This window comes from Octopus sinensis, linkage group LG10, assembly GCF_006345805.1.
Source record: "Octopus sinensis linkage group LG10, ASM634580v1, whole genome shotgun sequence".
Classification (NCBI taxonomy): Eukaryota; Metazoa; Mollusca; class Cephalopoda; order Octopoda; family Octopodidae; genus Octopus; species Octopus sinensis.
This window is the reverse complement of record NC_043006.1, coordinates 14057132-14070896: the sequence shown is the minus strand read 5'-3', so window position 1 is coordinate 14070896 and position 13765 is coordinate 14057132. Positions and strand designations below refer to the sequence as shown.

The 13765-nt window shown below is 34.4% G+C and overlaps 1 protein-coding gene across 1 annotated transcript in view; it reads left to right on the top strand.

The window, feature by feature from the left end:
- Positions 1 to 11947: 11947 nt before the first annotated feature.
- LOC115216306 (probable low affinity copper uptake protein 2) overlaps positions 11948 to 13765 on the top strand; it is a 45174-nt gene continuing 43356 nt past the window's right edge. Inside the window, exon 1 of the mRNA XM_029785508.2 lies at positions 11948 to 11972. The gene's annotated coding sequence lies outside the window, so the exon portion shown is untranslated. The remainder of the gene's footprint in view (positions 11973 to 13765) is intronic.

Here is a 13765-nt window from a genome sequence, read left to right as displayed (position 1 = left end):
TCTTTCCCTTTCTCTCTCCTTTTCTATTACTCTTACTCTTTTACTCTTTACTTGTTTCAGTCATTTGACTGCGGCCATGCTGGAGCACCGCCTTAGTCGAGCAAATCGACCCCGGGAACTATTCTTTTTTGTAAGCCCAGTACTTATTCTATCGGTCTCTTTTTTGCGACCGCTAAGTGACGGGGACGTAAACACACCAGCATCGGTTGTCAAGCAATGCTAGGGGGACAAACACAGACTCAAACATACACACAAATACATATATATACACATATATATATATACATATATACGACAGGCTTCTTTCAGTTTCCGTCTACCAAATCCACTCATAAGGCATTGGTCGGCCCGGGGCTATAGCAGAAGGCACTTGCCCAAGATGCCACGCAGTGGGACTGAACCCAGAACTATGTGGTTGGTAAGCAAGCTACTTACCACACAGCCACTCCTGCGCCTATTATGTCATAATCTGTGTTTATCTGTGTCATTTGCTTTCTTTCTGATCTGCACTCAAAACACTTATAAAATGCCTTGCCACCTACATGCACGCATGCATATTAGTGTGTGCATGCATGAGTATATATACGCATAATAAGCGTTGGGGGATTGGTTAGCAGTAGCGGAATGGGTCTAGAAATATCGGTTGCCAGGGGACTAAGGGGACCCACTCGCAACTACAATGCTATCATTTAATTTTTATAACGAATAAAGAAACTTTTCAAAAATACGTAAATAGAAACAAAAAAATGCAATTCAAATGTGTTTTTTTGGTGCACTGTTTTTTTGTTGCGATTTTTGAAAATTTTTTTCATAATAGGAATCTCCATTGCCTAAAACGTGGGTTTCCATAAAAAAATTTTTTTAAAAAGGTGGGCGGAGAGAGGTTCCAGATTACATATACTCCAAGTGCGCCTATTTTTCAATAATTACAATGTACATGTATTGTGCATCTTACTGGCTGTATACAGTAATACCAATTGTAAATTCAGAATGAATGTTTAAATAAATACTTTGGTGAATATATATTATAGTGTACTGTTATTTTCGACGTGTACTGTTATTTTGGATGTGTACTGTTATTTTGAAAACGTTTACCTAAACTAAAAATAAAGACCAATAAATCTATAAACTAATTTCATTATTTTAAATGAAGACATTTTACTGTCAATGAGATAATTTTGCCTTCTCATGAAAATCACAGAATCGTATTCAGAACCATGTCGTCATACATATACACCATTTGTTTGCTAGTTTGCTTTTTACGAAAGAGATTTGTTTCAAACAACCTGTTCATTTATTGTTTTTAATTAAACGAACATATGCCAAGAATTCTGTCACCACCACTTCGATTGCTAAAAATAAAGAATAAATTTACATGGTTTTAATTTCTCCTACATTTAATATTATACTTCCATCTAATATTCTTTTTTCTCTGCTCTTGCCATTATTTTTTTTATAAAACCCTTATAACATTTTCAAAATAGCAGCATACTATGCTTTTGTGTAGGACATCCACAAAATGAGATAAGTGGACTGTTCCATTACGGATAAATAAGTAAACAGACACGAGGTAGGCTGTTAAAAACAGTTCTTTTGTCGTTCAGTTGCATTGGTTTGGTACACACGTGTTTTTGGCTGTCCTGGTGGAGCGACGTTTTCTCCCTTGTATAATGGAGGGGCGTCGAGCGAGAAATTGGGAGAAGCTGAGGTATTCTTCCCTAGAATGTGATTCGTCTGAGGAGAAATTAGTTGAATACTTAAACAAGATGGACAAAGAAATGGGGAGCTAGAGAAAAAAAAGTTGAAGAAATGAAACTGGAAGAGCTGTGTGAGTTCAAGGAAATGATTGATGGGAGGAGAACGATATGAAGGTGTCCCCGCCCAATATTAAAGGACAAGGAAGAAAGAAGGATTGTATACATAACTTACGCCAGAGCAACAAGAAAATTGAAGAGGTGTCGGAAGCACGGGTGGAAAAGGCACTGAGGTCAGTCTGACATGAGATAGCATACCTTGCCAGAGGCCGAAAATTTGGAACGGTGGAGGTGCATTTTGGGAGATAGCTACTGCCACACTGTATTCGGCCACACGGCTGAAGACAGATGAAGTGGTACTTCTACCCATGTACCTTGGGAGACGTACTTCCAGGGTGCGAGTGGAAGGCATACCACCAGAAATGAATGTAGCCTGGCTGGTGGCTGCCATACTACTGGGCATGGAAGAGAAGGTGGTGCTTCTGCAGGCCACCAGAACGTCCCACACGCATTGGAAGGGACAAACCATTGAAATGGTGGTACAGGTCGCGTAGGAGGTATTGGTAAAAATAGTCGAAAGTATCCGAGTGGAAAGGAGGTTTCCACAATGATATAAATGTGGCGTGAAAGGTCACATTAAAGTGGAGTGTCCTCCATTACTAGAAAGGAACAAGGAGAGACAGGAGGAAAAAGTGGTTGGTGTTACACTGCCTGTGGAGGAAGAAATACGGGAGGTGGAACCACAGAAGACAGGCACAAGTGTTGAGAAGGAGGAAGAATCAGACACCAGTTGGGAAATGGTGGAGAAAAAGAGCAGGAAGAGAAGGAAAAAGACACACAAGGTAAAAGATGACACCAAACCACATCCACACGGTCCTCACCCACACCCACTCTACCTCAACCACGCCCCACAGACACCAACTCTCGCCATGCCCAGCCTGACAAAAAACATGGCAAACACACAGGAGCCTCAAAACTACTCACCATCGCTCTGTAATGAAGAATTCATATTAATGTACAATGGACAGATTGAGGAACTGGATAACGAAGTAAATTCGTTGGATTGAATAGTCAAGGTGGATATAGTCGGTGTAAGGGGGTCTGCCCGAGAACAATTATTGTGTGCTGATGGATCTGGAGAACCTGTGGAAGGTGCATAGGTATATACAAAATTGTGATGTGAATGGTGGTCCCAAAAAATAGACACCACACAATGCCGAAAAAAATAAGGTACGTGGACATTTAAAAAATATATATAATATAGACATTTTGGGAAAAGAGAGGGATTAACTATTGCGTAAATAATTGTGTTCAAATGATATATCAAATTGGCTGTTACAAAGGGTGATGCAAATGGTGTTGCTACAAGTTCAATGAAGTCGCTCGGAGGCGGAGGCCGAGCGACTTCATTTCATCCTTCATCCTATAATTTCATTCGTTTCGTTTTTTGTCCCCACCATGTGCTGTCCCCTCTGTGTAAGACCTTTATAGCCATAAAGCAAAAAGTAAGGACAGTTCTTTGTCAATCGTTGAGTGGTTTAATTTGTTGAAGGCTTCTGGCCAGGTACTTCGAACTACTAAAAATTGTTACTATTATTGTAAAATTTGTTGTGTTTCTTTTCAAAAGCACACAGCTTGTTTAGCAAGCTTGTGTTTTTATTGTATTTTCTCCCGTTCGGGATGGAAAGTAGGATGCCCGAAATGAACATTATATAGAAAGGGAGCGGTCGAAAGTGGAGTTAGCTCCTCCAGAGAAATTAACCAAAGACGTGAGAAGAAAAACAAAGTGGTAGATAATCTGAAATATGAAACTTTAAAAAACACTTCAAATCGTATATTGATTCACTGGGGGTAGAGGTGAGGTTTGAAACCCTACCTCCGGTGGTGGAATTTAATGAACTAAAACCGTATTGAACAGTAATAACGTGAATGCTTGAGGATGGGGCTCTAACGATAGCGTTCATCCTCATTTATATATATTTTTTCTCTTTACTACCCACAAGGGGCTAAGCACAGAGAGGGCAAACAAGGACAGACAAAGGGATTAAGTCGATTACATCGGTCCCAGTGCGAAACTGGTACTTTATTTATCGACCCCGAAAGGATGAAAGCCAAAGTCGACCTCGGTGGAATTTGAACTTAGAACGTAGCGGCAGACGAAATACCGCTAGGCATTTCGCCCGGCGCGTTAACATTTCTGCCAGCTCGCCGCCCTTTATCGTTTTATATTTTATGTCCCCTCGTGTATTGACTCTGTCTGTCCTTGCACTTCTATGTTTCGCCCCCTGTAGGCAATAAAGAATCAAAGAAGAGTTCTTTTGTCAAATCATTTGTGATTCAGTTGCTTGTTTGATATTTTATTGAGGGTTTACTCGCGCAAGACTGCCCATTGTTGGAACAATTGTGAAGTTGTTATATGTAGTCTGTTTGGCAGTTTTGTTTCTTGTGTTTTTCCCCCATTTGGGGGTGAAAATTGGTTCCCATCTCAGTATGGAAGTGGACACCACACCAAGCTATGCGACTGCCGCAGGAGCGGGAAAGAATGTCGCTGCCTCGTTCACCAGGATATGCTGGATGCATGTAAACAGTTTATTCAGGAGGGGACAGCGTTGAAGGTAGCCCTTCCCGAAGAAAGTGTAGAATAGAAAAGGAAAAGAACCGTGGTCTACAGGACGCAAGCGACCTCATCGCGGAGGATAGAAGTGGCCTATGAGAGAGACATAGAGAGATGCTTACTGCTGGTAATGGCGGAGGCAACCTTCATTAACAGTGGAAAGAAGTTCGGCACGATGGAAGTGCGGTTCGTCACCGAAGAAGAAGCAGTGAAGCACTCCACGAGAGTGTTAAGGTCGGCAGACTTAACACTGCCGACCTACATGGGAAGACGAAACGCGAGAATAAGAATCAGAAGGATTCCACCAGAAATAAAAGGAGTGTTGTTGGTGGCTGCCATTATGTTTGCCACCCAGGAAGATGCAAAACTAATGCATGTTGGAAGAACACAACATGTGAATTGATGGAGATATGACCTAGGAATCTTGCTCCAGGCCACACACCATGACCTCGAATAGTTGCCATACGAGATTAGCATACCAGAGGAAAATACGCTAAAGGTAGTCGTATAGGGAAGGAGACCAACTGCTACCTATGTGGACGCAGAGGACACATAAAGATTCGCTGCCCCGACTACAAGCCACCCCAAGCCTAGAGGAATGTGGCGGAGATCCAGGCTGAGAAGACAACGAAGCCCCAGACCGAAAACTCTATGGAGGAGCCGCTGAACGAAAAGCCTACGACAGAAACAAGGAGCGTTGCTGAAGATACGAGGAAAAAGGAGATAAAAGGTACCCCAACTAAAGAGGAAGAGAAAACACCCACAGAAAATAAACACGAAAACACCTATTCATGGACATATCACTCCCGTCCACAGAACTGAAAAACAAAAATTCAGTCCGGCCTAGCCGGACAGGTACTCAAAGATACACATGCTCACAGACACACATAAGCAAGAAAACACACACACAACCAAACCACTTAGGCCCCCACAGAAAACCAAACAAACAGCATACACAACATTTTATAACAAAAGCGTGAACATAGAGAAAATGTTAACGAAATGGAAGAAAACAAGGGTAAAACCACCTGCTGGGGATTTCCCCGTCAACAAAAAATGCGTCCTGTTGGACTTGGAAAAAATATATAAAGTTAAAGACTTTTGGGTTTGATGTGGACCTCATAGGGCAGGACGTGGGGTTTGATACCCTGTCTCCAGCCTCTGAATACAGAGGTGAAAGCACTAAAAGTAAGCGACAGATATTTTAAAGTAAAACATTTTTTGATGAACTATGAAAAAAAAAAAGATTTAAAAGTGCATTAAATGTAACTGCTCGAGTAGCCATTGCATCCACACATCCATATAACACCACCTCATCAATTCATTCGCTTTATTTTTTTTTCCCCGCTGCATGTTTTGTCTGTTCTTGTACCATCCCATCTGTGTCGGGCCCCTAGTGGCTGATAAAAAAATAAAAGTACACAGTTAAGAACAGTGTCGAGCGAAGATACAATGATGGACTACATGCTGTGGATAATATTAAAATTCCTGTTGAAGAGCATTCGATCTATACGCAAGGGAAGGATCTAAAGGAGAGCATTAGAATTTTTTTTCTGGGAAAAATTGAAAACGAAAAAAAAAAAATTTCTGTGATAAAATTCTGTCAAAATAATAGTTCTATGTTGAAGAAAATGGAAATTGAAAAATTAGTAATAATAATAATAATAATAATAATAATAATAATAATAATAATAATAATAATAATAATAATAATTCTGTGTAATTTTTTTTGGGTGGGTGTTATGTAGGACACCTCCAAAGTGAGATGTAGCGGACAGACACAACAAGCGATGTCAGTCGACGAGGTATACCGTTCGCGACCTCGGCGAAGCCAAAAGGAAAACATATACATGTACCAATTTTTTTAAATCTTAAATAATTGGTGGATATTTTTAAATAGTTTAATTGTACTGCAGACTTTACACATTGACAGATAATTCAAACGTACAAAACTTGTATCACATGCAATACACTATATTAAGAACAATCGTTTGAGTTCACTAGATGATTAAGCGAAAATGTCAATAACTGCTTCGGTATCCAATTCATCTAAGAATTCCTTTTCAACGGATAGCAACATGTACGCTTCCAAGTTCTCCTCAGACAGCGAACTTTTTAGCCTTGTCTTTATAATCTTTAACTTTGAAAGCATCCTCACACATTGAACTTGGATAACTGATAGTGTGCAGATGAGTTTATAAAGTTCATAAACGTTCTCATATGCCTTGTAATGAAGCCTGATGGATGCCAGAAATATTAGTATACACGATGGGCAAGTGCTATAAATTTTACAGTTGTTGCAACTGGAAGCCATATTCTCACCATAATTAAATAATAGTTTTAATACATCGAAATTTGAAGCAAAAGAAAACAATTCCAATCTTACTTGTTGATGCGGAAGCAACTTAATACCTTCCAATATTTCAACTTCAAGGCCCTTCTCTGCGATAGTTTTAAACTCTAACGATAGCGTTCATCCTCATTTATATATATATATATTTTCTCTTTACTACCCACAAGGGGCTAAACACAGAGAGGGCAAACAAGGACAGACAAAGGGATTAAGTCGATTACGTCGGTCCCAGTGCGAAACTAGTACTTTATTTATCGAGCCCGAAAGGATGAAAGGCAAAGTCGACCTCGGCGGAATTTGAACTCAGAACGTAACGGCAGACGAAATACGGCTACGCATTTCGCCTGGCGTGCTAACGTTTCTGCCAGCTCGCCGCCCCTGTGTACTCATGAATATAGTGCTGTGTATAAGTAATATTGGCTTTCGGACTAATAATAGACAAATCACTACATGCTACGTAAGTAAGCTATTAATTTACACATACCACAATGAATGCATGCCTAGCTCACTTGGCGATTTTCGCAAGTTGAATAACGAAGTATTTAGCTCTAAGTGTTTGTAGGTTTTCATTTTAAAATTTGGAAATAACTTATCGGAATTATTGTTAATGTTGAAACAAGACTACAGGAAGGTTTCTTAATATTAAATGTGGTCATATCGACTGAAATCGAGAGAAATATCTATCGAAGACAATCTCAATGTTAAATGATGTTCTACAACAATGAAAGACGATCACATAGAAATAGTGTATACGGTTGTCTGTGAAAATCGTCGCCTGATTGATGCTCAAGATTTCGAAGAAGCATGCAGCTGTAAAAGTACGTGACGCATGATTCTTATTCTAAATCATGTACGTTACATTATATAGTCTATATAATGTAGTCTATATAACGTAATGTATATGATTTAGAATAAAAATTGAAGGTATTAATTTTGATAATTTTTTAATATTTAGTCCTACTGTGGATAATGTCGTTCAATGATGATTGAGTTGCTCGAGGGTGATTATATCTCTTAAACCTATCAATATATGTGTATATAATACATTTATATATATATATGTATATAATACAGTGAGTAATTCATTTTAGTACAACTAAATTGAACCTCTCTCCCCTGTGGACTCGGAAATAACTTCCTTAATATATATATATATATATATATATTCACATGTATACACATAGGCACAACCACAGATAAACATATAGATATACATATACCAGTATAAAAAAACTCATACATACGTTTAAGATTAAAATACCTTAATACATATACAATGATATATAATGATATAGAATGATACGCTTACAAACAGATGATACAGAGAACATATAGAGATAGGTCTACAAGAGAATACATATAAATAGGAAGATATATATATACACAAATATACGTACATACACACGGATACAAATAAATACAGATAATGTGATATTATTTATGTGTGTATATATATATATATATATATATATATATATATATATACAGAACGCATACACACATGCATGCATATACACATACATGTATATATATATATTCATCAAAATAAGCAACAAGAATGACTCCGGTAATTTGGTACGATCGTTTCGTACTACATCATTTGATTAAATGTTGTAAGTATTGCGACAGTTTAAAAATGCTGAGCACTCATCAGCCAATTATAGAGGTTTTCCATTAATACAAAAATTATCATATCAAGCGGCAACGTTATAGAGAAGGTAGATATATAGACAAAGATGTGGATTTAAATTTTAAGAACATTTGAGGTAGCGGAGCCCATCAACTGACTGACTAAGATTCAGTTGTTCCAGACTACTGTAAGGTTCTGAGAGGGAAGAACAAATGAAAGGAGACAATAAAGATTTTCTAATTATAGAAATGGGGTAAAGGGGATGTCAGAGCTCCATATAAGGAATTAATGTAGAAAACATATAGATAACACCATACAGAATTCTGGTACATCTAAATTAAGTATCATATTCATTTGAATCTAAATTTTTGCTGAATATATATATATATATATATATATATATATATTATATATATATATATATATATATATATATATGTATATATATATATATATATTATATATATATATATATTATATATAATAGAAATATTACATTTCTAAATATCTCAGAGAGATTTATACAGTAGCAACACGATAAAGTGATGGTATGTTGCCATCTTAATGTGGCAGTCCCATGAAAGGGAAGTATACTGGATGGAGGTGCTTATCTCCCCATTTGAAAACATAAAAACACAAAAAATGTGGCATAACTAACTGGAAACGGCGTTTCTTAGGGCTAAATAGCAGTAGCATTCTTCCCTTTCATAGTACTGCGACGTTAAGTTGGCAACATAGCATCAATTCATATATATATATATATATATATATATGTCCCGGGTTGAGTCGGGGTTAACCACAGTAAATAAGGTACTCAATTATTGATGATTTCTTTTGAATGAAACAGTTCTAGTCCTGTAGAAGCTCCTTCTATAAAATAAATAAATATATATATATATATATATATATATTATATATATATATATATATATATATATATATATATATATATATATATATACAATATATATACACATATCTCTATATGTAATAAAAATATATTCTCACCTATACTCCGATATACCCTTATCCGTGTACCAGTAACAGATCTTGCTAGTACATACATGCAAGTAAATGGGTGATTGAATTCGAATATATACAAATCAAAATATACACATCTATATACACACGTACAAACAGATGTTTAAAAACATATAGACAAGCAAAATTTCATATATGCATGCGTATCAATAAATAGAGAGACACATGATACCCATTGGCTATATACATAAAAAGTCTTTCAGTTATCATAATTAAATAATATAATTAACGAAATTAGGAAATATTAAATTAAAAAAAGTTACTGTGTTATATAGTGTGATAAAGGAGTATATAGTGTGATGTTAAAAATTATCATAAAACATCATTAAGGATAATAATTAGTTATTTTAGATGAGTGAAAAGGAATCTTGTCATGTGTTTACACGAAAAAAAAAAAAAACAAACGGTTTACTAGGTTTCCATTTATTTTCATTATATTACAGCTTTCTTCAAGGTATAATCTACGAATTTTATTGTTAATCTTGTAAGAAGGTGCAGATTATAGAATTTTCCAATGAATTGAGAAATCAGCATTGTTTGTTTTAGGTACTAAATTTTGTTTGAGAGTCCAGTACTGTTCATTTTTCTTTGGTCCCAAAAGGTCGATTCGTCGTTACAAATTCGCGATTTGATTGAGTTTTGTGTGTATCCGATATAAAGATAATTAGAGGAATCCTGTGTTATAATTGTTGCTTGGTATACAACATTTTTCCTTTTACAATCTCTGTCTAATTTACAAGTGTTCGGGTTTCTACAGTTGCAATTTATATGTGTGGGTGATATGGTGCTATTTGTAGATTTTGTTGATTTATAAGTATTGTGGTTATTAAGAGAATTCATAATGTTAATTATGCCATTGTATAGTTTATTATTCTTTTTGTATGTTCTAGGTTCAGTTTTTGTAGTTTTATTTTCATAGAATTGATCTAGTTCCATCTTATTAAATGAAGATATTATCCTAAAAAGGTTGAGAGAAACTGAAAATCCAAATCTGATATGTTTATTATTAAATACTTTTGCGTATCTGGTGTTTAAAAAATTCTTTTTTATAATCTTTCTGATAGATCTTATAAAGTCCGTCTTTAAATGCTTAGCAAAGGGAATTATTATCCAAATGGTTTTATCATTATCTTCCATGGTCGAGCATTGATTTGTATTCAAAAAGTTATTTTTTCTCATACATGGTATTGGTTTCTTTTCTACTATGTTGTTATTATCATTATTAATTATATTATCATAGTTATTCTTATCCTTATTGTTAGCTGTCTTACTCTGATTATCATGGTTTTTTTTATTGTTATCTTTATGTTCCTATTAGTATCTTTAATTATATAGTTGGGGTTTACGTTTTCAGTATTTTGGGGGTCATGTATACTAGTGTCCTTAGAAACGTGGTAATTTCTATGAATTTTATTCTTATTATGAATTTTATTTATGTTATAAGTGTTCATCATGCTTAAGTTTATGTATATTTTATTATTATTATATTATTATTATTATTATTATTATTATTATTATTATTATTATTATTATTATGATTGTCCTGTTTACCATTATTGTTATGGTTATGAAAAGTATTGGGAGTTTTCGTTATTTGTTTATGAGGGTGTACTGTTTCTTTATAAGTATTTAAGTAATATTCCATCCTAGAGTGCTCCAGTGTAGGGTAGATAAAAGGAGAGATAAAAGTTAATAAGAATTATCTCCCTTACACTGGATCTCTCTAAGATGGAATATACGTTGTTCACTCAGTAGCCATGATTAATTCGAGGCGAGTAAGGGGACTTACCAAAAAGATAAGTTAAATTTCTTTTTCCTTTTTCTTATTTTTTATGATTTATTTCGTTTTTAGTTAAGATAAATTATTTCGATGATTACTAAATATATAATTTTGATTATCATGTCTCTATATAGGTTGTAAATAGTAAAATAGTTTTATATAATCTAGACCTGAAGATTGGCAGCATAGTCGGATCGATAAAGTATTGAATTTCGAGACCTTCTACTTTAGCAATATCGATAGATTTATTGTCATGAAACGCGTGTAGTCTATCTAATGTATATAAATCAGCTTAGTAATTGCAGCTATTAAGTTGACAATATTTAATCTTATATATCTCTATCATAGATAATGTCGTTCAATGTTGATTGAGTTGCTTGAAGGTGGTTCTATCTATCTATCTATCTATCTATCTATCTATCTACTATCTATCTATCTCTATATCATCTATCTATTATCTATCTATCTATCTATCTATCTATCTGTCTGTCTGTCTGTCTGTCTGTCTGTCTGTCTGTCTGTCTGTCTGTCTATTATATATATATATATATATATATATATATATATATATATATAAAATAGAGTGGGAAATTCGTTTTAGTACCACTAAATTGAATTCTCTCCCCTGTGGATTCGAAATAAATTCCTTAATATTAATAATTATACATGTATATATATATATATATATATATATATATATATATATATATAGATATATATATATATATATATATATATATATATATATATATATAAATATAATATATATATACATATATATACATAATATACCATTATCTGTAAGTATCTATTTGTATCCGTGTGTATGTGTGTGTATATATGTGTGTGTGGGTGTGGGTGTTTATATATATATCCTTCTATATATATATATATATATATATATAATGTACTTGTAGACCTATGTCCATATGTTCTATGTATTGTCTGTTTGCAAGCGCATCATTATATATTCCTACATACCTGTATATGTATTAAGTTATTTTAATCTTACGCGTATGTATGAGTTTTTTGTACTGCTACATGTATATCTATAAGTTTATGTGTGGTTGTGCATATGTGTACACAAGTAGTATATATATATATATATATATATATATATATATATGTGTGTGTGTGTGTGTGTGTGTGTGTGTGTGTATGTGTGTATCCATATATGTATGTACGTATATGTATATATACATATATTTTACGGTGTATATATGATATTAAATTCATTATATAATTAAAGTTTGTAAAAGTACGCATCTATGTATTCTTTGCCCGTAAGTAATATACTGTAGTTCCAATTGTCAAAAGTGCATATTTATTTATATATACGCTCAGATCTAAAAAATGCATCTTCCGTAGGTGGATACTTTACACATACGTACAAAAGCATTCCAGTATATAAATATACATAATAAACCACACATTTGATTATGGTCTCCCCTATATATATATATATATATACATATAATCCTTTTTATATAATTTTTAAATTTAATTTTTTATGTATAGATATTTTTAGAAACCTAGATTTATAACTATTTTTACAACTATTTTTGTTTTGTCTGTTTTTTTTAAAATTTCTTTTACTTTTTATTCAAATGTTTATAATATATTTAAATAATTTTCAAATATAATTTACATATATATATATATTTCTATAAGGTATATTTGTTTTTTTGTAATATAATAATGTATGCTTATACCTACATCGCCACTATAAATTCAGTCATGTTTATAAAAGTTATTCAAGTACATATGTGTGCAAGGGCACAGGTTTTCAGTGTATAAGTGTGTCTCCCTGTTACTGTCGTCTAAAGGGTGCATATGTGCATTATCTAATGCTTTGGCGCCAGATTACCTTTTTGTCCATAATTGTCAGTGTATACGTTGTATATATGTATATACACATGATTGTTGTTTTACTTGTACAAAAATTGTGGTTATCCCATTCGTCACGTGGAAGGGGTGTATCATTATTACTAATTCCCTACAACACATACATGCATACATGCATACATACACATACATACATACATACATACATACATACATACATACATACATACATACATATTAACAAGCACCTAAAATGAAAACAACGCGGTAGAGGCTTAACGTCGATCCAAACTGCCTTTGAGTGTCGTATCACATCCTTTCGGCAATATCTTTTGATCACCAAGTGTCGAAGTGCATCTCTTGATCAAGTTCGCACACATGAGATTGATAACATCAGAAGACTTAGAAGGCAGTTCCTTGAGTAGCATTCCTTGTCTGATAACCTAGACTACATGCCCAAAGAAGTCGCACGACTCTATCGCAACGTATTATCAGATGAAAGGACGAGCATATATGAGCTGAATACCATGAATGGACATGTTACTAGAAAGCTCCGAGATGATAGTAACATTGATCATCAAAGCAGTCATGGACCAACAACCGGATTATTACCTCCCACTTTGAAGGGTATGCGTTTGCAATCCAGGTACAGGAAATATCAACCAAATATCTGATGCATAAAGGTGATGCAAGAAAAGCAGTAAAATGTGACAAACGATGCAGACTTTGTGGAGTAAACACCGAAGAT